Genomic DNA, 21,017 nt, shown 5'->3' with positions numbered 1-21,017 from the left:
AGTAAGAATAAGCCTCCAGGCCAGGCAGCAGCGGTGGCACACGCCTTTAATCCCAGAACTCGGGAGGCAGAGTCAGGTGGATCTCTGTGAGTTTGAGGCCAGCCTGGTCTACAGGACAGACACCAAAAACTACACAGAGAAACCCTGTCTCGAAAAACCAAAACCAAAACCAGAAAAAAAAAAAAAAAAAAGAAAAAGAAAAAGAAAAAGAAAAAAGAATAAGCCTCCATGTGAATTTGTTTGGGAGCTGGGTGGCAGGCCCCCCCAAAAAAACAAACAAAAGTTTACCAGAGTAAACTTTTTTAAGTTCATGGGAGTAGAAACCAGATGCCACTTATTTGCTCAAACACCTTCCAGGTATGTGCTTTGGGCTGCTGTCCTCTGGGTATGGCACGGCCTTGGGGACACTCAACTTCAATTTCGTCATAGGTGTGAAGTGGGGATGCGATGGTATCTGCCTCATCGAAGGGTGTCTTTAGTGTGCCAGGCACTTTAAACTCGTGATTCACGTGATTCTTACCCTCACCTGTCTTCAAAGCAAGCAGAGAAACAGCAATGATTTGTTTAATCTGTAAGGGTTTCTTGAGGCTGGAGAGATGGCTCAGTGGGTAAGTGTTTGCTGCATAAACATGAGGACCTGGGTTCAAATCCCACCTTGTGCTTAAAGGCTGGGCACAGTCACCTGAGGGCCAGCAACCCAGTGCTGTGGGCCTGGAGACATGGGGTTCACTGGGGCTTGTTGGCCATAGCCTACCTCCAGGCTCACCAAGAGACATGGCCTCAAAGGAATTAGGTGGAGAACGATACAGCAGGATGCATGGTGTCCTCTGGATTCTCTGTGTATGTTACTGCACACACACATGTAGTATGTATGTCTATCACATACACATATATGGTATATATTGTATCACACACATAGCATGTATTATATTACACACATGCATATATATAGTATGTATGTATAACACACACACACACACACACACACACACACACACACACACACACACACACGGAAGGATTTCTTGGGCACCTTCTCGGTATAAGAGCTAATGTGATATTGAACGCGGAGGTCTGATGGGCTAAACTGTTGTTGTTAGAGCAGGGCAGACTTAGGTGTGTGGTGGGATGGAGTGGTTTGAATATGTCCTCAGATAATCCTACCTCCTGGTGGGCGTGGCCTCGTATAATCCCCTCCCACCCTGTCCCACCACTGCTCTGTGTGACCAATCATAGGGCAGAAGTGGTACTGTATCATCCTCTGAGTCTTTAGTGAGGTCTCTCTTGGGATGGGGATGGGGCAGGAAACTCCAGCGCCAGGCACACTCTGTGCTCACTTATGAGTGCTTCCAGCATGCTTGCCACAGGGAATGGTTTACCTTGGCAGGTGGCCCAGCGCCTAAGTACCTGGCTTGTAACAGTGTCCATCTGATGGTAGACTTGTTTATGCTGCCTGATGTGCTAGCAGATCTTGTTCGACCTGTGTCCAGCTGTTCCTCCAACCAAGTTGGTTGCTTTCTGGAGAGCCCTGGCTGAGAGAAGAGTTAATGGGTTGGGGAAGGGATCAGATGAGGCACGGAGGAGGCATCTGAGCCCAACCCATGGGATAGACAGTTTGTGAAAGAGCCCAGAGCAGGGACAACTACCTGCCCTCCAGGGCAGAGTAATAACAAGAGCCTGGGAGTGAGGGTAATGCCTTTCCTGAGGTCCCAAGTGTTACCCAGGCAAGGACTCTGACTGGTGGGTTTAGATTAAGCAGATCGACCAAGACACCGAGACACAGAAGTCTGGAGAGTCCCTTTGAAGTGGAGTGAGTGACACACTAAATCCAGTTGCTACACGACAAGGAAGTCACATCAGGCATCTGCATGGACCGTCTCGAGGAGGTGAGGGGAGTGGAAAACTGAAAACTGAGGTAACAGTGACTTAGCCCAGTGTCAGTTCTGAGAAAGTCCACTTATACTCAACATGGCTGCAGAGGCAACCTGCGAACGAGGAGCATTCTCTAAACAGCAGGTTCTCCCTCAAGGTCAGGCTGTAGGTTCGGGACTGCAGCTTTGTTCCCCGGCTCTCTCTGTTATCCCACTCACTCTAAGGGAAGCCAGCTGCCAGCTGTGGGCAACTGTCATGGGAGACCGAGGTGAGGCTTTAAGGAATTTTGCCAGCAGCCTGAGAGTGGGTTCTCTCTGGCGAGGCTTCAAGTGCCTTCAGGCTCTGCCACCAGCTTCACAGCCTCCTAAGTGATCTGGACCGCAGCCAGCTCTGACTCTGGGTCCCCAGCTGCAGGAGGCAGTAGCTGTCTGAAGCTATTGAATGAGGGGGGTTGGTTTGTAGCCACAGAGAGCAAATACGTGTAAATCTAAGGATCTGTGGCCAGAAGACTATTTGGCAATTTTACCGATGAAGACATGTAAGTTGAATCAGAAATATGTGATTTGTCCTTAGGATGCTGCTGATGGATAAAGTCTTGGCTATATAATACAGTCCAGCTATAGAAAGGGACACATGCAAGGCCTATAGCTCAATTGGTAGAATGCTTGCCTAGCATGGACAAGACTCTGGGTTCTACCCCACACCATGTCAAAACAAGATGTGGCAGTATATATATGCCTATAATCCCAGTGCTTGGGAGGTAGAGACAGGAGAATCAGCAGTTCAAGGTCATCCTTGTCTACATAGCAAGTTTAAGGTCAGCCTGGAATGAGATTCTGTTTTCAGCCTGGGATGACATTCCCCCACAACCAAGCCAAATCAAAAAAACAAATAACAATGAAATAACAAAAACCAGAAAGAGACTCTGCATTAACTGGCCACTGCAGAAAGAAGCTTCCCTGGACAAGGTTAAAGGTGGCACTAATTTATGTGTATAGATATAAACATTTAGAAAGCAATGTGACAACATGTCCATTTGGAGAGACAACGTGGTATGTTCCCCATACCTAGGTCTTATGACTTCTGCAACTATGAGCTTTTGATCAGGTTTACAGCACAAGCCATGCATTTTCTCCTGTGGAGATGGCCTCAACTCCAATCCCAAAGTGGTTGGTAACCACCATAACACTCACGCCACTATTACACTCGTGGGCATCTGCATGAAGTTCCCCAACCCAAGGCTCAGGAAGCATCATGGAAGAGGGTGTGGAGAGAATGTAAGAGCCGGAGGATGAGGAGTGGTGTTAGGAAATGCTGTCTTGCAGACAAGGCTATCACACTCCTGAACTCATAGCAGCTATGGTGACCTGCAGAAGACCTGAACAAGATCAAGCTGACAAGACCAGCCAGCATTCCAACAGACAGCATTCCAACAGCCATCACTAACTGGACTCAGTAAGTTACCAGTAGAAATGTTTTTAAAGGGCAGACATGAAGGGGGTAGGGGACATGTTACAGGTGACTGGGGGAGGGGAAAGAGGGAGTAGGAGGTAGATGTGATCAAGATATGTTGTTTATAGGTACGAAATTATTAAATAATGCCAAAAAGAGAGATGATTGAACAAAAATAATAATTATTAAACAACTTCACAATGATCAAAAACTGACCCTACAACACCATTCTAACACATCAAGTGTTGTGTCTAGACTTCCCACAACCTTTGCACTGCTTTACCACACACTGAATATGCTCCTAATCAACACACAGCTTCTTAAAGCTTGGCATCAACCCTCTTTCATCCTCCGCAGTTGTCATGGTGATCCTCATAAACATGTAGGATTTTGTGGTATCAACAAGCCATAGCTCTCGCAGCCATTTAGGCAAGAATTCCTGTTATGTATTATATATAACCTTATGACAAACAGCCACAGACATGCTTTTTCCACTCCCTTTCCCCCTAGTTTCTTTTGGATTTGTTCCCAGAAATGGAATGAACTGAAATGATAGATTTTTTTTTTTTTTGGCTCTTGGTAAGTAAAGGAATGCCACCAGGAGAGTTTACTAAATGTGGTGCAGCGCCCATTTCTGACTAGACTAGAGGTGTGGAAGGGGAGCCCCCTTCACAGACCTGGCATATGGAGGTTTGATTGACTTGAGGACAGATAGAATCAATTCTGAGAGAAGGTGATAGACTGAGGAGCAACCACCTGTTGCTATTTTATTAACAGTCATATTACATGTATTTTCATGCCTGTAACCTTAAGTGTGTGTGTGTGTGTGTGTGTGTGTGTGTGTGTGTGTGTGAGAGAGAGAGAGAGAGAGAGAGAGAGAGAGAGAGAGAGAGAGAGGAGAGAGAGAGAGAGAGAGAGAGAGAGAGAGAGAGACATAGAGAAAGCAAAGCCATTCAGCCAGCAGGTAGTATGGTTAGCTTCAACTGTCAACTTGATACAGCCTAGAATGGGAAGAGAGTCTCAATCTGAGATAGTAGAGATCAGGTTGGCCCATGGGCATGTCTGGGGAACTGTCTTAATTGACTGATGTGGGAAGATCCATCCCACTGTGAGTGGCACCATTCCCTAGGCAGGAGGTCCTGAGTTGTGTGAGCGTGGTGAAATCTAGCTGAGTACGGCAAAGAATTGGGCACGTATGAGTTAATTTCTCTCTGCTTTTTGTCGTGGCTGTGACGTGACCAGCTGTTTGAGGTTCCTACCTTGGTTTTCCCATAACACTGGACTGTGACCTGGAACTGTAAGCTGAAATAGACTGTTTCTCCCCTAAGCTGCCTTTCGCCAGGGTATTTTATCACAGCATAGAGTAGGTGGAAACTCGGACCTGCAAGCCTTTATCTTGTGCCTCTTTCACTATGCAACATTGTCTTGAAATTCAGTTTGATTGCAAGCCAGTGTCATAGGTTGTTAACCATGATGACCTCCAGCCTCCTCCAACTGGTATTATCTGGGGACACCAGGCCACAAACATACAGCACCCACTTCCTCAGAAGCTCACCACAGATATCTCTGAATTGTCTCCATTGAGAGTGGGATAGATTTGTTCAAGTTCAATCCAGTGAGTTAGCCACACAGTCAGCCACCTCCATTCCTGTTCATTGTTTCCGTCCCTCTCCACTGCCCCCCCTACCCCAGACTGACATTTGCATCCTAAAGAAAGCAGAAAAGAACACATTCTGCACGTTCTTTCAGGAGAACTGGTTGTGAATCCCTTTACTCTTTCGGACGTGAAACAAGGGTGTGGCCAATTCCTGCATCCCCATCCTTGTGGCCAGACAAAGCTGGGCCCCAACTTTCCTGCCACCTCCAAAGGCACAGGAAGTCTGGACAGAGTCCTCTGCCAAATCTCAAGTGTCCCTTCCTTTCCAGTCCTCACTGCGGGGCAGGATCCTGTTGCTCAAGGTTCCTCCTTGCATGCTGCTTATGTTTTTTTTTTCTTCATATGGTTCTCAAAATAGCTGTGCAGGAATTGGCTGTGTTTTACTCACTAAGGGAAGGAGTCTTTCAAGAATGGCAGAGACATCCTGGGATGGAGTCAGGGAAAGGGAAGGCAGAGAGACAATTGTACCTTTGGGGTTGGTCATTCTGGTTGGGACATTATGTCTGGTGCTGATGGCTAAGGCATTAATCAGCTGGGGGATGGGCGTGTGGAGTGCTATGGAATGGAGGCCTCTGTTCACAGGAGTGGCCTGAAGTAGCTGCAAAGGTTTTTATTTCAAGACAATTTTTGGGGGGAGGTAAAATCCATAGTAGGCTAAAATGAACTACCTTAAAGCCTGCAATTCAGTGATACCCAGTAAATTCACAACTTAGTCCAACCACCATATTGCTGTGGGATGTTCTGTATGTCCTGTGGGAGCCCTTCTTGGGTTCTTTGTGGCGTTACCCAGCAGGTCCGCATAGAGGATGATTAGGACCATGGGCCTGAGTGCAGGTGTCTGAGATGATCTGCACTTGGCTGTGCTGGGGGATGGTCTGTATGTCAAGTTGTTCTGATTGATCAATAAATAAAACCTGATCGGCTGTGGCTAGGCAGGAAGGATAGGCGGGACTAACAGAGAGGAGAAATAAAAGAACAGGAAGGCAGAGAGAGACGCTGCAGCAGCCGCCATGACCAGCAGCATGTGAAGATGCCGGTGGGCCACCAGCCACGTGGCAAGGTATAGATTTATGGAAATGGACTAATTTAAGCTATAAGAACAGTTAGCAAGAAGCCTGCCACGGCCATACAGTTTGTAAGCAATATAAGTCTCTGTGTTTACTTGGTTGGGTCTGAGCGGCTGTGGGACTGGCGGGTGACAAAGATTTGTCCTGACTGTGGGCAAGGCGGAAAACTCAAGCTACACCATATTGTCTTGGTCATCACCCCCAAAGAAAATCCTGTATCCATTAAGTTACTACCTATACTCTTCAAGCACTTGGCAACCACTGACCTGTTTTCTGTCTCTATGAATGTAACAGTTCTGATATTTCACAGGAGTGGACACATGCCTGGCTTGGCTTCTTTCACTGGTCCTGTTTTCAAGGTTCATCTTGGTGGTGGTGGTGGTGGCGGCGGCGGCGGCGGTGGCGGTGGCAATGGTGGTGGCGGCGGCGGCGGCGGCGGTGGCGGTGGCAATGGTGGTGGCGGCGGCGGCGGCGGCGGCGGCGGCATGTGTCAGGGCTTTGTTCTTTCTAATGACTGTGGTGGTTGAATAAGAGTGGTCCCCATAGGCTCATGTATTAGAATGCTTGGTCAACAGGGAGTGGAATTCTTTGATAGGATTAGAAGGATTAGGGGGTGTGGTCTTGTTGGAAGGAAGTGTGTCACTGAGGGTGGGTTTTGTTGTTTCAAAACCTTTGCCTGGCCCAGACTGTCTTCCTGCTGTGTGAAGATCAGGATGTAGCTCTCAACTGCTTCTCCATCACCGTGCCTGCCTGCATGCTGCCATTGCTCTCTGCCATGATAATAATGTACTAAACTTCTGAAACGATAAGCAAGGCCCCAATTAAATGCCTATAGGTTTATAATAGTTGCCTTGGTCATGGTATCTCTTCACAGTGATGAAGACGATGACTGAACATATTCTGTTCCACAAATAGACCACATTCATTATTTCATTCCTCTATCAGTAGATGTTGAGGTTGCTTCTCCCTCTTTGCTACTATGGGTGTTCATGCAGAATTGCTGTGCCATGTGGCCGTACCATTTCAAAATTCACTAGCAACAGATAGCACCTCTCCAGTCTCACTGCCACTTGCTGTTTTCTGTGTCCCTAATGATAGCCAGCTTCGTGCACGTGAAATGTCTGACTGTTGTTTTGATTTGCATGGCTTCAGTGTGGGCATCTGAAATGGAAATGCCTGGACTTTGAAACAGGTGAGATTAATTTCCAATTTCAGAGCTGAAAAGGGCTTTGGGATCTTTTGTTACTTCCCAGTCTCTCCCATTTTACAGACAATAAAATAGAAATCTAGAAATCACAAGGCCACACAGTACTGGGCTGAGCTAGGGCAGGAAGTCTGAATCTCTTGTCTGGACTCAGTGCACCCCACTCAATCTGCTCATCACACATTTGGGCAGCTCATGAGTCTAGACAGACCTTCTCAGCCTATAGGTTGTGACCCCCACAGGGATTGCACATCAGATATCCTGCATAGCAGATATTTATATTACAATTCTTTACAGTATCAAAATTACAGCTATGAAGTAGCAAAGAAATAATTTTATGGTTGGGGGTCATCACAACACAAAGAACTGTACTAAAGAGTCACAGCATTAGGAAGGGTGAGAACTGCTGGAATATCAAAGCAGTTGATCCATGGTCCTGTTGACATGGCTTGCTGCTACCCACCAACAGAGACAAGGGTAGGTCACTGGCTATACAGTGAAGCTGTAGCTAGAGAGTTTTCTCTCTGCGTCCCGCCAAGCCCTGGCAGTCCAACAGCCCACTTATAAAATAAACACACAGACGCTTATGTTATTTAAACTGTTTGGTCTAATGGCTCGGGCTTCTTGTTAACTGTTCTTATATCTTAAATTAACCCATTTCTATTAATCTATACTTTGCCATATGGCTCACTAGTACCTTACATTTTCCTTGTCATGGTGGTGGCTGGCAGTGTCTCTCTCTCTCTGCCTTCCTGTTCTCTCAATTCTCCTCTCTGTTAGTCCTGCCTATACTTCCTGCCTGGCTACTGGCCAATCAGTGTTTTATTTATTAACCGACACATTTGACATTCCACAGCAGTGAAGCCAGCAGGATTACATTCTAGCTAGCTTCCTTTGTCCTTCTAGATATTAATCATCCCAGACTCCTGTCTCTCCATGGCTTAGTCTTATACTTTCACTTACATGTAAGTGGAGGTTGGTTGGATAGGTGGATGTTTGCGTCTATGAATGAGTAGGTATAAGGGTGGGTGTTGGATGGAGGAGTAGATGGGTGCTTGGACTGATGGATGGATGGATGGATAGATAGGTATATGTTTTAAGTAGATGAAGGGATGGATGGGAGTTTGAGTGGGTGGGCAGATAGGTAGATTGGTGGGTAGGGAGGTAGACAGAAGAGTGGTCTGATGAGTAGATGGATGGATGGGTGTTTGGGTACATGAATGGCTTTGGGGGGCCATCCCTCACCCCCACATTTCCCCAAAGCACTCTTGAGTAGCAAGGAAATATTAGCTAGAAGGATAGAGGGGAGAGAAACAGATAGAAAATACAGGATAGCCTCTAGAGGGCCTGGATCCTAATCCATCGGGCTCTGACTGTCTCTGCCCCAGGGTATTTATAGGAATGCCAAGGGGTGGAGCAAAAGACCTCCCTTCAACACAGCCAAGTGCAGACCATCTCAGACACCTGGTACTCAGGCCTATGGTCTGTAACAAGAATCTTAAAAGGTCTTATTAATAGAAAAACCTGGAGCCAGGTATTGGGGTGAATGCTGAAAGATCAGAGAAACAGAACAAGCCACATCCAACCTCACCTTGCCAACTTCTCAGCTGATCTTGTCTCCTCAAACTGAAAGCCTCTGAATCCTTATCCTAATGGATCTCAGCTGAACTGCTGCTAAAAGCTAAAAGCTTAAAAGCCTCTAGTTCCTGTTCCTCATGCCTTATATACCTTTCTTCACCCTGCCTTAGCTTCCTGGGATTAAAGGTGTGTGTCTTTTCCAAGCAAGACATGAGATCTCAAGTGCTGGGATTAAGGGCGTGTGTGCCATTATTTTCTGGCCTCTATGTCTATCTAGTGGCTGTTCTATTCTCTGACCCCAGATAAGTTTATTAGGGTACATAATATATTGAAGGACATAATATCACCACAGTGGTTCAATCATCCTCTTTATGCAGACCTGCTGGGTAAAGCCTAAATGTGCTCCAACAGATGTATGGGTAGCTGTTGTATGGATGAGTGTTTGGATGTACGAATAAGTGGATAGATGGTGTATGGATCAATGTTTAGACAGCTGAATGGACATGCAGACAGAGCACCTCCCCTTTCCTACTGCCCTCCTCTTCCACAGCTGCATACTCTGTAATTCCTTTTCTATGGTTGGTGTTTACAGAGGGTAGGTTGCACTCGTTTTGAATGTCTTCTCAGGATCCAGCCCCCTTGGTCCTTCCCATCTCTTCAGTGAACTCTATTTGCCTGTACCAAGCTCCTGATTAGTTTTGTCCCAGAAGCACAGACTTTACTTAGCTCTCTCTTCTTTTGACAAACTTCCCTGAACTCATGTTCTTACTGGGTGGACTGTTTTCCCTCTCCTCCCCATTGTAGGCAAGTTCTTGACCTTACCCTCCCTAACTCCAAGGGCAAATCCTTGCTTACTCTTTTTTTTTTTAAAGATTTATTTATTTTATGTATATGAGTGCTCTATCTGCATGTACAACTTTATGCCAGAAGAGGGCATCAGATCTCATTACAGATGGTTGTGAGCCACCATGTGGTTGTTGGGAATTGAACTCAGGACCTTTGGAAGAGCAGCCAGTGCTCTTAACCGCCGAGCTACCTCTCCAGCCCCCTTGCCCATTCTTAAACCAATCCTCAGGCTTCACTGCCCCCAACCCCTGAAATCAGCTCTCACCGAGGTGAGCTGCATGAGACTTGGTCATGCTCGCTTGCCCACCACATTTAAGCTACTGGCCCCTCCTTCTCCCTCCCCTTGATCTCTAACAGCCTGCTCTCCTGGTCCCCCTCCTGGACACCCTCGTCTTCTCCTTCCCTAAGCCCTCCTCTTGCAGCCAACCCTCACCTGCTCTACTGCTTTATTCTTGGGTTCTCTTAAAAATTATTTATGTGTGTGTGTGTGTGTGTGTGTGTGTGTGTGTGTGTGTGTGTGTGTGTGGTGTTTGTTTGTGTGTATGTGCATATGTGCATATGTGTGCCCAATGAGGCCAGAAAAAGGCACTGGATTCCCCTGAAGCTACAGTTACAGGCACCATGTGGGTGCTGAGAACCAAACGCTGGTCCTCTGGAAGAGCAGCAAATACTCTTAACCAGTGAGCCGTCTTTGTAGCCGACTCTTGGCTTTTTTTTTTTTAATGTCACTAATTTCCCATACCACAGGTAATGAGCACCAATCAGCTGTTGTCCTTAGATTTCTTTTAAAAATCTCTCTCTCTCTCTCTCTCTCTCTCTCTCTCTCTCTCTCTCTCTCTCTCTCTCTCTCTTTCTCTCTCTCTCTCTCTGCAACTACCCTAAAAAACCAACTTCCCATGAACATATAGTTCTCATAAATGTATACCTCAACCATCATGGCCAAAGTGAATCCTGAATTCATTCTCATATTTGTCTCTCTTATCTGAATCCCTTGCACAGGTGTGTATGTATGTTATTTGTGCCGCATATCATTTTTTAGTTATTTCTCTGTCACTGTGTTTAAACACCATGACCAAAAGCAACCTACAGACAGAAGGGTTTATTTGGGCTTATCATTCCAGAGCACAGGAGTCCATCACGGCAGGCAGGCTTGGCTTCCAGCAGGCATGGTGGCCGAATCAGGAAGCTTACAGCTCACTTCCTCAACCTCAACCCCGAGAGAGAGAGAATAATTAAGAGTGACTCAAGGCTTTCATCTCAAAGCCCACCCCATGACATACTCCCTGCAGCAAACCCTCACCTCCTAAACTTCCCCCAACAGTGCCCCCTACCAGGGACATGTGCTCAAGTACTGCAGCCTGTGGGAAACACTTCCCATTCAAATCACCGCATACGTGTATTAGGATGCTTGGCTCCAGCTCTGGCTGAGGCATTGAATCACTGCTTGTTTTATAAGCTATCCCATTTGCATGTCAGCAAACCCGAACCACAGTGTGTAGGATAGCCCAGTCAACACGGGACACAGGGCATACAAGTGAAGATGTTCTACTTTGCGTATAGCCAATGGCATGGCTGTGAGCATCGGTAGCCCCAAGGGAACCAATCCTAGATTCACTGGAAACTGCCTTTCTGTTTTCCACCACGCTGAAGCAGCATGAAGCCCCCCTTGATGCAGCCAGCTGATCTTGGACTTCCAAGCCTCTAGACCATGAATGTCCTTAGCTCTGAGAATTTTGTTCCCAGCATGGGGCCTGGTTCTGTGTCTCTTTTCTAGTGCTGGGCAAGAGCCTCAGGATGCTTTGAGAGAGTCCTACACCAGTTGCAGTCCAGGTCCATCCCTCTGGCTGGGGTCATTCTCAGGCTTTCCGGTGCTCTCTAAGGGCAAAGTCCTGGAGCTAGCTGCTCCCATCCAGAAGGAATGTGCGTGTGTGGCACATTAGTAGGAAGCTCTGTCCAGATGACTGATTCCATGTGGCTTATTGTTTTATATTGAATTATTCTGTGATAAATACAAATCATCTGTGAAAACCATTTCTTGGCTTAATTTTTCACATCAAAGCCAGTGTGGGGTGAGGTGTGCCACCCAGGAAAGCTTGTAGGTGCCTTCTTCCCCTGCTGTGATTGGAGGACCATATTCCCCAAAACTCACGGCTGGAGTCTTAATTCCCAGTGAACCAGTACTGAGATAAGTAAGGCAGGGTCTTTTAGAGGCCATCAGGTTCCTGAGAGATTAATGCCTAGCTCTGGGGACCAGGGCTAATAATCTCAGGAGTGGGTGATTTTTTGCTGTCTGGGAACTGAATTGGTTATCTCTAGAACGGGTGTTAGGACACAAGGCTGCCGGCCTCGGGCGGTTTGTGTTCTCTGCACACACCTGCTTGCTTTGCTTCCTCCATCACATGAAGTCCTTTAAGCCTCCCCCTGCACGCCCCCCCCAGTAGATAACTGGACTTGAAGCCCTTCCCCCCATGTAGATAACTGGCCTTGAACACCCCCCACCACATGTAGAGAAATGGCTTGGAAGCCCCCCCCCCACCATGTAGAGAACTGGCCTTAAAGCCCCCCAACCCTACCCCATGTAGATAATTGGCCTTGGACTTTCCAGACTTTGGAACCAGAGCCAAAGTAAATCTGCCTTAGCTTGAATTCTGTTGTTGATAACACAAGACCACAGGCTGGGTAAGTTGTAAACGAGGTTTATTTTGGCTCAGAACCCCTGGTCTGATGTCAACTGGCCACATCTGGCAGGGGCCTTCCTGCTGGCAGAGTCCCAAGGCCTCACACAGCGTCACATGGGTTCTCTCCTAGAGAGCCACCAGGTTCAATTGTGACGCACCCTCCTCTGGTGTCCTCAGATAATCTTACTTACCTCTCCAGGCCCACTCTCATCCACCAGAGTCAGGCAGAAACCTCGATCTTAAAATCTCATGATGGAGATGAGATTTCAGGAAGAGTTTTCAGAGGGGAGAGGTCATATGCAAATCATAACAACCTCTTTTCTTTATAAAGTACCCAGTCTCAAGTATTCTGTTGGAGTAGCAGAAAACAATGCAAGACACCTAGTTCCTCCTCTCTTCTCACCTGGCTAGGACACCTAACCTAGTCAGCGCTCTTCCCAGCGTTCCAGCTCAAGCTTGGGTGCCTTCTGTTCCCATAGTCTACACCCCATAACCACCCATCACCATGCTGCTGACGCCTCAATGATACTTTGATGTCTTGAAAGCTCTCTGTGTGAAGTCTGGTCCAGCCACAAAGCAACTGCTTTTCACAAGCAGGCAAGTTACCTTTTCTGTGCCTCAGTTTCTTCGTCTGTGAGGTGACACTGAAACTTGTCACACTAACAATTGTTAATAACGTTCCCCTATTTCCCCAGGACTGTCTTGACGTGGGTGTAAGCTAAGTGGCCAGACCAGCGTGTATGGATGTTATGGTACCTCCCCCAAGGTTCCCTGCAACCCCAGACAATCCCTTTTATCTTGCTCATTAACATAATTAAAGGCCATCAGCCCCGCTTCACGTCAGAACTACATCTGTTGATCATAACTGCATGTCGACTATGGTCCTAGGCATCCTGGGCAGTGTCCCTCCTCTGCCACTCTCTTTGTCCCACCCCCTTCCAGAGGAAGTCACAGCTGGTGACTAACTAATTAGGGATGTAAAATCTCAACACTTTTTTCTCAATTTGGAACACCTCTGAAGATGAGTCCTAGCTCCAGAGGGGGATTATGAGAAGTCTCAGGGGTTCTATATTGGGGGGCAGATTTCCACCCCACCCCCACCACCCCAATCCTACCTCCCTTCCTTACTCGAGCGTCACCTCCCAAGAATTGCCCAGCATCCCTTCTGAATCCCATCTGCCTCTTGATCTGTTTCCAGGGGATCGGAGGCTGGGAGTGTAACAGTTGTGGTGGTCAGGACTTCTCAGCAGGAATGTAAGTAACCTGAAGGCGCGGCTTCAAGGATTACCCATGATGAACCTGGGTTTGCATGTGATTTGCTGTGCTGGCTTTGGAGAATGGAACACACTTTGCTCATCCAAGCCCTGGGGATGGATCTGGACTGACCTGAAGTCTGAGGTGACTATTAAACTGGTAAGTTGGCAAGGAGACAAATTGGAGGCAAGGAGACAGGTTAGGGGTCATCTCTACCTCCTGCACTATGGGAAAGTGGTACCCAGTTTGGACAGGGGGTCCCATCGAGTGAGCACAGATGACCGGTGTCTATGAATGAGCGTGTGTAAGGCGCTGCTGACTGCTCCACCAGAAGACCCAGCTGAAGAGAACTGAGCCCCGAGGGTGTTGTCATCTCAAGGGACACACTGCATAGCTTCACCCATTCCACTTACAAACTCAACGTCCTTCCATTTTCACTTGAAATTGGAAGTGGGATGCATCTTACTGAGCATGTGCTTAGGATGCACAAGACTCACAGTTCACTTTCCAGCATGGCCCAGATATTAGAAACAAAATTTGGATATGTTCAATCAAATTCAGGGCAATGACTTAACATTTTGCTCCTCCCTTCCTCCCCATTTATTAAATAGTTAAGTACAGACTCCAGTGGAGAAAGAACATCGATAACTTTTCTATATTAGTACCTTCAATGCCATCTTTCCCCTGGGTTGTTTTGAATTTTGTTCTGAGTCAGAGCCCCACATTTTCACCCCACAAATCAGACAGCAGCTCAAGGATGGATCTGGCTGCAGAGGACCTTCCAGGCTTCCTCTGGGCTCCACGGGGCTAACTGGGAGCCGGGAAGCTAGGTTAAAGGAGATAGATCTAGTGCAGACACAAGACCTCCTTTGAGGAGCCAAAGTGGGCTAAATGTGTGTCTAGGACCTTAAGCAATGTGGTTTGGATTCTAGAAGGTTCCAAGCACTGATCAGAAGATGTCTACAGGAGAAAGAGACAGTAGAAGGGGCTCTTTTGATTGCTAATTGATTAGGAGGGCCAAGGTCATAAATAATCTCAAACATACTATTTACAGCTAATAATTCCAAATATTTCATTACAAGAAGAGAGGCCCCTTCCCAGAAAATCCCCTAGGAGATTATCCCAGCACTCAAAACTTCCCAGGGAGAAAATACGACTCACTGTGTGACCCCTCCACCCACCCCCACACCAGGAAGCTGCTCCACAGGGACTAATATTCCTGAAGCAGATCACAGGCAGATCATCAGATTATAAATAAAACCTGCCAGGGCCCCTTGTCCATGTCAGATTTTATGGGGAACCACGCTTGGGGCAGGGCAATCTGTCCTGCTCCATGTGGTACATCTCTGGGAATTCCAGTTTTGGGCATGGCTGTTGCAGAGAAAGTGATTGTGGACCTGGATGTGTGTCTCGCAGCACCACACTGACTTGAGAAAAGCAAGTCCCCGGCGATGTGTGAACTTGGGGTATCTTAAATGTTATAATCTATAAGGGGGAAGCGGTGACCATACAATGGCCTGGACCTGAGGGATGCACTGGATCAGTGTCTATGTGATACCCACCACCACCCTCCTTTGAAAGAGGAAACTGAGGATCGTGCATGTCAGGTACCACAGTCAGGAGGCCTGCATGGAAACCCAGGATCTGCATTCAAACACCAAGCTTTCAGTGTAACCTGGAAGTCTGTACTTAGCACCCAGAGAAGTCCTCTAGGCATATCTCAGCAGCGTGATGCCCTGGTCTGAGATGCTTCCATTTATATGGTGGTATGTACTTAAGACCCCAAGTCTGCCTAAACCCTCAGTTTTGGTCTGCTGCCCCACCGTCTCCCTAGTACCCGACATTAGTCTCACCCACAGTGACTGATATCTGTCACAACAGGGCCTCAGGAATATTCTGCTTGTCCACTTGTCACCTGGGAAATGGGAACCTCAACTGAAGAATTGCCTGGATCAGATTGGCCTATGGCTGTGTCTGTGAGACATTTCTTAATTGCTAATTGATTAGGAGGGTCAAGGCCACAGTGGGTGGTACCATCCCTAGGCAGGTAGGCCTGGACTGCAAGAGAAATCTAGCTGAACAAGCCAGTCCTCCATGGTCTCTGCTTTGGTTCCTGCCTCCAGATTCCTGTCTTCGCTTCCTTCAGCGATGGACTGTCACTTAGAACTGTAAGATAAACACTCTTCCCCTGAGATTGCTTTTGGTCAGTGTTTTATCACAGAAACAGGGAAGGTACTAGAACAGGAGCCATCTCCAGTACCTGGGGTTGGAGGCTGTGTTCTATAACTGCCCGGCCTATCTTGCCAGGCACACTAAGAAACCAATTACCCTTGATAATCCTCATCTGCCCAGTAGAGTATGTTCTCGTCTCTGAATATTCTCCAGCCTATCCAATTGAGAGACGTCGGGAAGCCCTGAGCACCAGCATGGCCACAGTGTCCATGCCTGAGTGCCACAGTTACCTGGTACGCTTATTCACACACCTCACCTGAGGTCTACAATAACATCAGGCTCTCCCCACAGGCAGATGGAGGGCGCCCAAGCTCTGCAGCTCAGACTGGGTAAGTGTGAGACCCACTCCGTTTACTTCCGAGAGACAGACTCATTCAAATTTACAGATGCAACATTCTATATCTCTAGTTACAGACAATAGCTCCTAGCTGCAGCCGCTTCCAGACCTCTGCGGCCACTTCCTCCCTTTGTCAATGTACATGTGAACGTTTCCAGGCTCCTCATTTCTCACGTCCACACCTGGCCCACACCCTGCACCGGTCTGGCTGGGCAATCACCACCCAAGTGGTCACTGCCATGAGTGAGCATGGTCCAACTGTTTCACCCACGCCCTGTTGAGATCCCAGAAACAATAAAGCTTCCTTGGTGGCGGTCAGCCTCATGTGTCCGACACCTGTCACAACTCCAAGTTGACTCGTTTTGGCAACAACAGCCTGATAAAGTTCCTAAACGTGGTAGAGGAAGGGGTTGTATCCGCTTGCTGAGTCTTGGGATTATGGTACAGGAACTGGTTGCTTGGCTGTGAGCCTGTGTAGAGAAAACTTCTCCCTTCCACCCCCCCTCAAAACTGCCATGGCCACCACATGGCATGTCCTGCTGAGTCCAGAGAAGAACCTGAATCCCCATCAGTTCTTAGGGAATGGCCTGCATGGGCATGTTTATGCTCTTTGTTTTCTGAAGAATGAGCCACTGTGGATGTGGACATTCTCAGCCCCCCACACTGCTAAAGGACATAGATTTCTGGTCTGTTTAGAAATTAGGTCACACTTGGAATCACCTCAGAAGTATTCACTGCTTGTGGACTTCCTGTTTCATCAAGCTCTCATCTTCCCAGGCTGTAAAATTGTAGGGGAAAGAGTGAATTACACATCGTAAAAATGTTGGAAGTGCCTGAAGATTAGAAATGAGGTTCTGTTGCCGGGCGTTGGTGGCGCACGCCTTTAATCCCAGCACTCAGGAGGCAGAGCCAGGCGGATCTCTGTGAGTTCGAGGCCAGCCTGGGCTACCAAGTGAGCTCCAGGAACGGCACAAAGCTACACAGAGAAACCCTGTCTCGAAAAACCAAAAAAAAAAAAAAAAAAAAAAAAAAAAAAAAAAAGAAATGAGGTTCTGTTGCTGGAGCCATTTGAAAGTGCAGTCCAGCAACTGTGCCATTTGCTGACTGTGTGGCCTTAGAAGAGTTACTCAACTTCTCTGGTCCTTGATGCAGAATGGGATGGTGGTGGCTGGAATAAAGAGTAGACTGTGAAAATGATCACAGTCCTTTACTTCTGTCCAGACATTTGCCATTTGCTATGGCCTTTACCGTCCTGCCCATCAAAAATTGATTCCCGATTCCCCTCCTTCCCAGAATCCGGGGTTAGCTACCTCCCATCACACACTGGGTCAGCATGTACCCACTGACAGAAGTTGCGCACTATACTGCTTAGCTAGCAGGGTTTTCAGACCTCCTGGGTGGAACAGGACAGCTGCAGCCTGCAGTCTGCAAAGGTAGATGCATGGCTCTGGAAAGGGATAGTGGCAGGAAGGACTCACTGCATACATTCTGCACACCTCCTCTCCTCCACATATCACTGCTGACCTTTTCAGAGTGCAAATGTCTGCTGAAGCCAGAGCCACCAGGTCTCGCTGGAGCTGGATTACAGGTGGTTATGAGCAGGTGCTGGGAACCAAACCTGAGTCCTCTGCAAGAGCAGCACATGCTGTTAACTGCTGAGCCATCCCTCCAGCCCCTTCACTGTTGAGTATTAAGGACACTTGCATTCTTAGTATAGTCTGGACACAAATACTTTGTTAGGTATACATATAGATATTTCATCTGCAACTTCCTTTTACATAAGGTATCTTTAATTTTTTTTACATATTCATTTATTTTGTGGAAGGTGTGCCTGTGTGTGTGTGTGTGTGTGTGTGTGCGCGCGCGCGCGCTCATGTCATAGTATGCACACGGAGGTGAGAGGACAGCTCTCTGGAGTCAGTTCTCCCCTTCTACTGTGCAGATTCCAGCAACTGAACTCAGGTCATCAGTCTTGTTAGCGGGCACCTTTATCTGCTGAGCCATCTCTCCAGACCTTGATGGTATCGTTTGAAGAGCTGAAAGTCTGGATTTGTATGAAATCCAATCCATTTTTTTCTTTTATGTTTAGTGCTTTTTATTTTGTCTTACATTTTTTTCCCCACTGCAGGCTCATAAAACATCTCCTGATCTCTTCTGAAGTTTTATGGTCTTAGCTTTTAGCTCTATGACTCACTTAAAATCAATGTATGTACACCGCTGATGGCTGAGGGTTCATTTTCTCGCCTTAAATAGCAAGTCGCTCCACCACTGTTTGAGAAGATTCCTTGTGGACTCGCACCAGGAACTCCGTTGGGATCCAGGTGTGATTCTGCTCTGCTCCTTTGTCACAGAGCTCCTTAAACTGTGGGCAGTGACCCCTTCTGCCATGCCACATAGCTCAGTGTGGGACCTTCAGAGATTTCGGTAACAGTAAGAGGTTTCTGAATACCCAATGACCCAAATTGATTCAGACTCATCCCTGCAATGAATCCAAGGCGTTTCTGGCAGTGACAGTGTGTGACATAGTGTGACTTTCACTGCAGCCTGGCTCTGAGCACACACCATGCACATTTACACAGGACTTCCATCACACTCTGCCACACCAGGGAACCCCATTTGCAACACTTTGGACCATATCTGAGATTACCGTAAGATGTGATGTCAATCATGCTGTTTTCACTGTGCAGCAAAGGTTTCTGCTCTGATGGAAAGTTAATGATTTAATTGCAGAAACCATTCTGAGATTTCCCTGCCACTGTGACTCTGCATGAAAGTAACACGTTGGTCTTTAGATTGCCTTGTGCTAGAATGTCTGGTTTTAAAAATAACTGTTTGAGTTGCTAACTTGAATTTTTAACTGTATTTTATTTTGTTTTTGTTCTTGAGACAGGGTTTCTCTGTGTAGTCCTGGCTGTCCTGGAACTCTCTCTGTAGACCAGGCTGGGCTTCGACTCAGAGATCTGCCTGCCTCTGCCTCCTCAGTGCTGGGATTAAAGGTGGGCACCGCCATTGTCCAGCTTTGAAATTTTATTTAAAAATAATAATAAAAAAAAAAAACTTCAAATGAACTTTGGCTTGGAATTGGCAGACTTTCCAGTGAGTCCTAAAACTATTTTTCTGTCATTTTGTACTATGTATTTATAGGAAGGGATGTCCTCAGAATTGATGATTATGAAAATAAAGTATGAATCATTGCTGAACAGTGTTGAAGATCCTCTGCACCCTGTAGTACCAAATCTTCAGCCAAGATTGAATTCTTTAAGTAAAAATCAATGAGCAATCCATCTCATTGGTGTGCAGATTTGCTCTGGGCATCAACAGATGTTACAGTTATATATATACAAAATAATCATTGTCAAATAAACTTCTTTATGACCTGTTACCATAAGTGCTTTATTTGTGTGTCTGTTTTATTCGCCTATATACCCAGGGCCAGATAGAGAATTCCCAGGTATGAAGGGGTCACAAGTGGAGAAGTTGAAGACTCACTCCAACAAGTCGACATGATTTGGGCAGCTGAAAACCATGGAGGCCCCTAATCGAGGCGGTGGCCAGCCTTGCCCCCTCCAAAAGTCTCATGGGGAGAGTCCTTCCCCCCTGTCTTAGCCCCTGGTGGCCTCAGGCTTTCCATGGCTGTCTCCCCTGGGTCTTGTGTAACTGACACCTTCAGGAACCAGCCCTTGGACTTAGGGCCACCCTAATTCCAGTCTGTTCTCATCCTGTCAAGGTGATTGTTAATGTAATGACCCTGACGAAGATCCTGTTTTACGTAAGGTCACAACCAGAGGTTCTAGGCAGGAACAGATATTTTTAAAGGCCAGATGGCATTCTACACTCTGCAGTTATGTTCTTCTGACCTATTAGTTTTTCAGTGCTGGGAATTGAACCGAGGGTCTTGCACATGCTAGGCAAGCACTCCATCATAGAGCTACAGCCTCGAGACCTATTCATTCTCCACAAATGCTGACACCATACTCCCATGACTAACTTTAGCTCTGGGGTGTGTCTTCATGTCAGCAAATACCCCACTTAGCTCTCTTTCAAAATAATATGAAGACTACGCTTTTCAACACTTGGAAATTATAAGTCCCATGCACATTGATTGTACCTGTTGACGGACTTCACTGTGACATTCCACACACTCATCTCTGTGTTACCTGGGCTCTCTCCTCCCTTCCTGGCTGGGATCCACCCACACTGTTGGGGTGGCTTCTCTACCGCTTTCAGGATATTGTTACTTTTAATGCCAGCCTCTATGTGTGAGAGACAGTATGGAATACTTGAGGTGGGTTTTGTTGTTGTTTTTTTCCCCCTTTTGTAGATAGAGTTTTCCTGCCTTGCCCACAGTCAGGACAAATCTCTCTCACCCGCCAGTCCCATAGCCGCTCAGACCCAACCAAGTAAACACAGAGACTTATATTGCTTACAAACTGTATGGCCGTGGCAGGCTTCTTACTAACTGTTCTTATAGCTTAAATGAATCCATTTCCATAAATCTATACCTTGCCACATAGCTCGTGGCTTACTGGCATCTTCACATGCTGCTTGTCCTGGCAGCAGCTGGCAGTGTCTCTGACTCAGCCTTCCACTTCCCAGAATTCTTCTCCTCCTTGTCCTGCCTATACTTCCTCCTGCCTGACTACTGGCCAATCAGTGTTTTATTTACTAACCAAACAGAGCAACACATTTGCCATTCAGAACATCCCACAGCACTTCCCTTTTTTTTTCTTTCTTTCTTTTTTTTTTTTTTTCAAAAAGGAAGGTTTTAACCTTAACAAAGTAAAATTACATATAATTTGGGAGTTTGGGGGTAGCTTCTCTTACTACTTCCTGCTGGAGG

At 46.9% G+C, this 21,017-nt stretch overlaps 1 long non-coding RNA gene across 1 annotated transcript; it reads left to right on the top strand.

Annotated features, from left to right (window-relative positions):
- Window positions 1-15,701: 15,701 nt before the first annotated feature.
- On the top strand, window positions 15,702-19,559 carry LOC143268488 (uncharacterized). Its single transcript, XR_013044486.1, has 2 exons — window positions 15,702-17,028; window positions 17,227-19,559. It is a non-coding gene; the product is annotated as an uncharacterized LOC143268488 (long non-coding RNA).
- Window positions 19,560-21,017: the final 1,458 nt, after the last annotated feature.

This window comes from Peromyscus maniculatus, chromosome 14, assembly GCF_049852395.1.
Source record: "Peromyscus maniculatus bairdii isolate BWxNUB_F1_BW_parent chromosome 14, HU_Pman_BW_mat_3.1, whole genome shotgun sequence".
NCBI lineage: Eukaryota > Metazoa > Chordata > Mammalia > Rodentia > Cricetidae > Peromyscus > Peromyscus maniculatus.
This window is presented reverse-complemented; position numbering and strand designations above follow the sequence as displayed.